This window comes from Triticum dicoccoides, chromosome 4A (assembly GCF_002162155.2).
Source record: "Triticum dicoccoides isolate Atlit2015 ecotype Zavitan chromosome 4A, WEW_v2.0, whole genome shotgun sequence".
NCBI classification, from domain to species: domain Eukaryota; kingdom Viridiplantae; phylum Streptophyta; class Magnoliopsida; order Poales; family Poaceae; genus Triticum; species Triticum dicoccoides.
This window is the reverse complement of record NC_041386.1, coordinates 345375750-345384198: the sequence shown is the minus strand read 5'-3', so window position 1 is coordinate 345384198 and position 8449 is coordinate 345375750.

The following is an 8449-nucleotide window of genomic DNA, read 5'->3' as shown; positions in this document are numbered from 1 at the left end:
ATGGTGGTAAGTGGCGAGAGCGTGTGTGAAGAAGTGTACCTCCGCAGGGTTATCATTATATATTCGAATAGCCGGATTCCTCGGATATGGAAACTTGGACCCCTTGCATAGTTCATAGACAAGTGAAAGTGGATACTCTAAAATGCGCAAGATAAGCGTGAGTGCTACGAATGGAGTTCTCGTAGGGAGACGGGAGCGGATCCATAGTGGAGTATTGATATTGTGAATATGTGGACTCGTGTGCGCCACCTTAGAAGTGTTACTTGTAGTCGTAGTTCAGGATAGCCACCGAGTCAAAGCTAGCTTGCTGCAGTCGAACTCCACCACCCCTTTGTTGATACCGATGCATATGTATATTGTTCTGATGTAAGTCTTGCTGGGTACATTTGTACTCACGTTTGCTTATTTTATGTTTTGCAGAGAGACTTCAGTCTCGCTAGTAGTTCCGCGTGGACTTCGACGTTTAGCTTGTTACCTCAGCTACGATCTTGTACCCTTGGGAGGGTCTTGTAGATATTCAGGCTTCTCAGCCTTCTTCAATTGTAGTTGTCTGTACTCAGACAAGTTAAGCTCCCGCATGTGCTTGTTGCTTGTATGCTCTGTATGTTGGGTCATGAGACCCATGTTTGTAATATCTCGCTCCTCGGAGCCTAATGAATAAATACTCTGAGTCATAGAGTCTCGTTGTGATGCCATGTTGTATTGCACATATTGAGCATATTGTGTGTATGACTGAAATGCTTGGTATGTGTGGGATCTGACAACCTAGTTGTTTATCCTTGGTAGCCTCTCTTATGGGGAAATGTAGTCTTGTGCTTCCATGAGCCATAGTAGTCCGCTACAGCCCGGTTTACCGGAGACCTGCTAGCCCAACACTACTACTCCGGAACACTTGACTGGCCGGCATGTGATTCACTTCGTTCCTGTGTCTGTCCCTTTGGGGAAATGTCAAGCGGTGACATCCGGAGTCTTGCCTAGCCTGCTACAGCCCGGTTCACCAGAGTCCTGTTAGCCTAGTGCTACAGCCCGGATTCGCACGCTGCTGACCGACATGCTCGATGTTGATTCATGTATGCCTGTCTCCGTAAGTTAGTGCCACTTTGGGTTCATGACTAGTCATGTCGGCCCGGGTTCTCTGTCATATGGATGCTAGAGACACTATCATATACGTGAGCCGAAAGGCGCAAACGGTCCCGGGCCATGGTAAGGCGACACCCGTGGGAATACCGTGTGTGAGGCCGTAAAGTGATATGAGGTGTTACCGGCTAGATCGATGTGACTTGGAATCGGGGTCCTGACAACTGAGTGCGCCACTGAGATGCGAGGACTTGTGTGCGACAGCCATCCTTGGTGGGGAGAAGGGAGATGATCTCCCCAAGGATGGCATTCGAGAGATCGTTGATGTAGTCCGCCCGAGATTCTACGGGTACCTCATATCCATAGGGGACCGTGGCCGCTTCTGCCCCGTTGTCGGGTGCAGGATCTACAATCAGTGGCACCGCTGGCCGGAGCCTTATCCGTGTACATACCAATCCGAAAAAAGTGGCAGAAACATACATCTAGGACATTCAAATATATTCTCAAGATATGGAAGGAAAAAAGCACAAACATATATGTAGGACATTCAAAATCAATTCTCAAGATCTGGCTACGAATTATAAGCACGAACGCTAACCCTAGTCGGACTATTAGCAAAAATCATTTGTATAGAACAAACTATTAATCACTAACCCTAGACGGATGTGGTTCAAACAATCAATACACTACATGCATCTAACGGATCTTACTCTGATTTCATGGACTGAGAGAACATAACCATATGATTTGTATTCCAAAAAAAGAGAGGGTGGAGTAACCAGAGAAAATAGATGATATGTTTGCCGCACAAATGGGTACAGATGACTAAGTGGTTTTCTGTCAGAGTCGGAGTCGTTGCCGGATTTGCTGTGGAACTCCGACTCCGGCTGGGGAGGCACGACGGTGCCAGTGAAGTCAAGGTCGTGCTTCTTCCTGTGTGAGACCTTGTCGGTGGTGACGACAACCTTTGTGCCTAGCTTCATGTGTTGCGCGGGTGCTTCACTAGCCCTGACGTTGCCACTCCCTCCGATGATGCGCTTCGGCGACATCCTCATACAATTCAGACAGCGATGAACACTATGGATGGGGGGTGCGATTGCCTATTATGACCAGTGGCTTGGGCGCGCTATTAATAAGGAGCAGTGGGAGCGAGGCTAACGACGGTGAAAGGCTGGCCCGCCTCCTGGTGAGCCTGCGCAACAGACTTTTGGCATGCCTACCATCATTTCACATAGCTACTCGCACGCCTCTTGGTGACACTACGCAGAGCACAAGCCTCCCGTCAATTCACACACCAGCACGCTCCCGGTCTGCCTGCGCGGCGGACTATTCGCATGCGTCCCGTCAACTCACGCCTGCTCACACGACACATGAGATGTGTGGTGACACATCTATTGTTTTTCTTTTTTATTATTAATTTTGTCGCTTTATTACTTAACTGAAGCATGGCACGTATACAGTGTTGGCCTAATGCCCATGGCTCGAATAAATAACTCGTTTGCGATATTGGTTGCCAATTATTGACGATCTCCCATTTATAAGAAGATTATATCAAAACTTGTCTCAAATTTGATGAAAAAATACAATATCACAGTCTACTGGTGTCCATATGACACCACGATAAGTTTCATGAATTTCAACTAAGTTTTAGATTTACTGAATTTTAAAAATCAAGATTCTCAATGTTTTGAAATTTCTTGCATGGGGAAACATCACCACGAACCCACATATAGCTACGATGCCTTCCAACCAAATAGCCATGTGTTGTTGGGATCGCAACTCCCACTTCCCATGACTATTTACCTGTTCCTATGACAATTAAGAAAATATCATTTTTCTAAAATAAAAAATACTGAAGAATGAAGCAACCCACTTCCTCCGATAAGGGCATCTCCAACAACTATAAGATAGGTGTTGGTAAATTTGCCACCTAGGACATAGTGATGATGTGGCATGTAATAAATGTGGAGAGAGAGCAAAGTTGTATGTAGAATAACCAACAACCTTTGTACAAGCTCCAAGATGAAATAGAGAGTAATCACATTTATTTTCTTATCATCTATTGGATACCTTAGATATAACCCATTGGAGTAGTTGTACGATAGCTTGTTGGTTGATGACATGGACATTTTACTAACAAGACTAACATACAATCTATTGAAGATGCCCTAAGTAGGCACAAGTCGCCGCCGCCTACCTTTGTTCTATCATGGGATCCCTAATCTGGATTCCTCCAGTTCGCCTCTGTCCTCCACACTAGGCCGCCTCAACTGCGCCCCATGATCTCCTACCCAGACCAATCTCATCTACCCACCCAACAAACGGCAACCCCGCGGCATCAGAGGAGCATGACGATGTCGACTGTGGCGGCGGTGCTAGACTGTGAGGCGGTGACTTGCCGGACCAGATGGTGCGGAGCCTGCTGGAACCGGAGAGTCTTCATCAGTAGCAAGACCACCTGCAGCTCCTTCATCTCCATCCTCCTAGCCGCCGTCCGCTTGTTCATGCATGTCATCTCCACGGATTCCGCAAGTACCACATCCTCGCCAAGGGCATCTCCAACCTCAACACCATGGTATTTTTTTTTCTCCCCTCTCTCTTTTCTTCCTGCCGGTTCAGTCGATCGGGCCAGCTCGTTGTTTATTTGCAAGATAGGCACACATTCATGATGGCTATTAAAAATGGAGACTTCGAATTCTAGGTCTTCTTGTGGGTATGCGCGTGGTACTACTTTCTGATATGTGGTTGGTTGATGGTACCTGTATATTCCTGGTTCTTTGGAATAGATATTCTACTTGTGCTTTAGTAATATGGTGGAGATTTCATCTCATTCCTTCATTGGAAGGTAACAATAGAAGATAAGGTCTGTGACTAGTGGAAAATAATTGTGTTCTTTGGAAATTTTCGTTTTTATATGTTCTGCTGATGACCCACTTTCAGTAAAGATTAAGGTGTTTGCGTTGTAGAAAAAGGTACCAATTATCTAACAATTTCCCTTGAAGTATTATATTCCTGATCCACCGTTATGGGTGCTGGCTTGCACCTATGTACACGCTAACGGCCGGCTGGCCGTAGCTAATTACTCATTAGCCCATATGTTAATAACTAGCACCAAATTAGAGAATCCCAAAGCCAGTAGGCAAAAGCCCATGTCGATCGTGGCTGGCTTATTTTGATCGATGAATCAATCAGATCGTGACCTGTGTATGTGTATGTTCTGCACTTTCACCGGCTAGATATAGTAACTTCGGTTTAGACTTGATAGTCTCCGTCATCCTAGAGCATAGTAGCAGCTGTTTCTAGTAACCTAACGATTGAGCACGTGGTGTAGCGGCACAGCATTGGTCTTCAATAGTGTGTTTGTAGCGTGTCGTCTTCCACGACACATTGATCGTTGGAGTCTTCGAACCTAGCGTCACAACTCATGCGAGTGAACCCTAAACTTAAGGTATATCATTACAAATTAATATTGTTGTTAGACTTTTAAAGAGTGTTGGTTAGTATTTTTGTTAGATCTACTTAAATGTGCTTGCAAGTGCTTGAATGAATCCATCATTCTTTACAGGATCAAAATTTCTTGAATATTCATCTTCAGGAGAAAGTTCAGGGCATATATAGCAGGCTACTTCTATAGAAGGAGGTACAACTGCGTGAATAATGTTGGCCTATAAAGCAGTAGGTAATTTAAGTTACATAATCTGCAATGTAATTTTGAAACTCATGTTGAAAAGATATTGTATTCACTATTCAGATTAGTATTATTGTCAAGCATGTATACAAATCAAACTCGCTAGAAAACGCACTTGTCAACATTTAATACAGCCAACTGATTTAGCTTTGTGCAAATTATTTTCTATCAACTTCCAGTATTTCTGGATTTTTTTGATCTCTACATTTCTATGCACTGTTTTGGTAACTACAGATCTGTGTTTGCAATGAAGCATGCTCTGTTTGTCGGCGCACATATTTTTTAGGCATGTACCTCCCTGTATCTTCATTATATTCTTTATAAGGTGTTTATTAACTCAATTTACATATGAATGGTCTATTCATAAGGCTCTCTTTTCTTTGTCAATAAAGTTGAGTGTTATAGCTAGGACTGTAAAGAAGTGTTCAAATTATGATATATTAAAGCCCTTCAGAGGTCGACGCATGCTGGATGATGCAACGATTATTTTGGTGCTTGCTTTGACTTAGGTGTTCAGAGAAGTAAAACTTCAACTAACGTGTTTAGTGAGCATCAAACATCCATCTCAAGATAAGGTATGCTCATTTCTCTACTATTTGGAATTCAACCTGGCTGAGGAACAATTTATTATTGATCATTGTTTTTGCAATACGAATGCTTATTGTAGTTCCTGCTTGGCTTGGGAAATCTAAACAAGAATGTTGCTCTTGCTACACTCCAAAGTACCGACCTAGAATGTAAAACAAAAATTGAGGGTGTCAAACTTGGTAATTGATTCTTGATTGACAAGACCAATAACAAAACTGTTGGTCATATAGCAAGATTAACTTTCACATGACCTTGAACCTTTGTATGTTGCTCTTTGTTTAAATTTTACTGCCCTGTTAACTTGATTTTCTTTGATGGCACCTTACTTTTCTCATTTCTTTGTTGTTGTAGATTGCAAGATAAATCGATGATGCGTTGCTCAGGAGTTGATTGCAAGATCAACGAGGCGGCTACTACTAGATAGTTGTAGATTAGATTTTAGAATGTCATTCAGGTCAATGTTCCAAACATTATGTTTTAGATGGCTGACATGTTGGTTGCAAGGTTGAGAATAAGACTACTACTAGATAGCTTCACATATTGTAATCCTTGTATAATGTTCTTTGTAAAGCCACTGAGTTGAATTAATATATGTGACCTTTTTAATTATTATGTTTGTGTCTCCTATGCATTATCGGCATCAACATAATACTTTATAGTGTTGATATACAAAATACCATTAATTGTCCAAGCAATGCCACAATTCTTCTAGGAATTATAAGGATCCTCTTATGTACGTGTCACCAACGCATATGAAGTGTTGTTATCGTCTAGCTATATACGTTGTTATCTTACAACACATATTCACGCCGGTTACCAAAGCATTTGTATATGTTGTTGTAGACCTTTGCAATGCCACCAACGGCAACACATATAAATCCATTGGTATAGACCTTAGCAACGCTTACATAAACATACGACGACACATCGATGTGTTGCTGAAGGGGGGTTATGATTTTGCATCCATTTTGGTGCATATGTAGCTCAAATTTGATTTTTCACAATAAATCCCTAGGAAACCAGTCAATGTATAAAAACGGTCGAATGATCTCTATCTTTAATAAATTTTGACACGACACTCCTTTGGTCACATGTTCAGTGCAGAAAAAGATTGACATGCATGCCTCAAAGTGGCAATGGTGGTGCAGGACATGTGTGTGGGGAGGGGGAGGGTCCGGCAGTACACTACAAGTCGTGAGTCTTCGTGTGGGATTGATTGTTTTGTGAGTCATATATGCCACATGAAAGTCGTGAATTGGTTATTTAAAACATTACACAACCCTTTCATACATACATGTTCGGGCCACATGCATACATTGGTGTTCCTCGAACACTCCCTCATGCGGTTATCAATGATGTGCCCATTCGTTATCCCGCGAAGGTTATCAGTTTCCACTGACAATGAGAGGCATTTGAGAAAAGGTGGATTCATCTTGGCCTGTGTTACGGTGTGGATCATGGTGAGATTCCATATCAATGTTCAGGCATGTGCGTACACATGAGTCCCTCCCACCTGCTTGAAGTGAGGGGGGCTACACATCGTGAACCTCTTTGTAGTGCGTTTTTGGTTTGCGAAGCATGTGTCACATCAAAGTTGTGCATTGGGTATTCAAACATCACATAACACATCTTTGGGGCACATGCACGCGGTGGTTCTCCTATGACACTCACTCGCGTGTGATGCTCTCTGTGGGCCCGCGAGGTCGTCGTGAAATCAATTGAGCCTACATCGAGAGAGATTAATTTGACCAACAAGGATGGTTCTCTTTTGCTTTGTGTTACGTAAGCATGGTAGGAGTATGTAGTACATGTCCAAGATGGGGCAACATATACTATGAGACCTGAATCTTGCTCCATGGACTTTTCGGTCCCCAATGCAGGTGCCACATCAAAGTTGTGCATTGGTATTCAAACATCACAGAGCACCATACACGCGATGGTTTCCCTATAGGAACTGATTCGCGTGCGGCGCTTCCATTTGTGGGCCCGTGAGTTTGTCCTTCATCACTTTGACCCAGCGACAGAGGTTAATTTGACCACCAAGGATGATTCTTTTTGGTTTGAGCTACGGTAGGAGTATATACCACGCGTCGAATGGGGGAGGGCAAGCACATACCACGCGTCATGAACATCACACTCTATGGGGACTTTTCAGTTTCTGAGGTTGGTGCCACATCAAAGTTCTTCATTGTTTATTCAAATATCACACAAACACCTCTTTAGGCCACATGCAGACGGTGGTTGTCCTCTATAGGACGCTCACTCGCGTGTGACGTATTGACAACCCACAAGTATAGGGGATCGCAACAGTGTTCGAGGGTAGAGTATTCAACCCAGATTTATAGATTCGACACAAGGGGAGCCAAAGAATATTTGCAATTATTAGCAACTGAGTCATCAATTCAGTCGCACCTGAAGATTAATTATCTACATCAAAGTGATTAGTAGCACAATAATATGATAGATTTGATAGCAGTGGTAGCAGCAACAGTAACGGTAACAGTGATAGCAATAGTTTTGTAGCAGTGACGATAGTAACAACAACAGTAGTAACTTAGCAAGATCAATATGTAGGAAAATCGTAGGCATTGGATCAGTGATTTGTTGGATGATATTCATCATATAACAGTCATAACCTAGGACGATATGACACTAGCTCCAGTTCATAAATATAATGTAGTCATGTATGCCGTAAATAGGCATACATGCTTATGGAAAGAACTTGCAAGACATCTTTTGTCCTACCCTTCCGTGGTAGAGGGGTCCTATTGGAAACTAAGGGATATTAAGGCCTCCTTTTAATAGAGAACCGGAACAAAGCATTAACACACAGTGAATATAAACTCATCAAACTACGGTCATCACCGGGAAGTGCCCCGACTATTGTCACTCCGGGGTTGCCAGATCATCACACGTAGTAGGTGACTACAACTTGCAAGATCGGATCTAGAACATAGATAGAATGGTGATAACATAAACAGTTCAGATCTAAAATCATGGCACCCATGCCCAAAGTGTCAAGCATTAAGCATAGCAAAGTCATAGCAACATCAATGTCAGAACAGTGGATACTAGGGATCAAGCCTTAAGAAAACT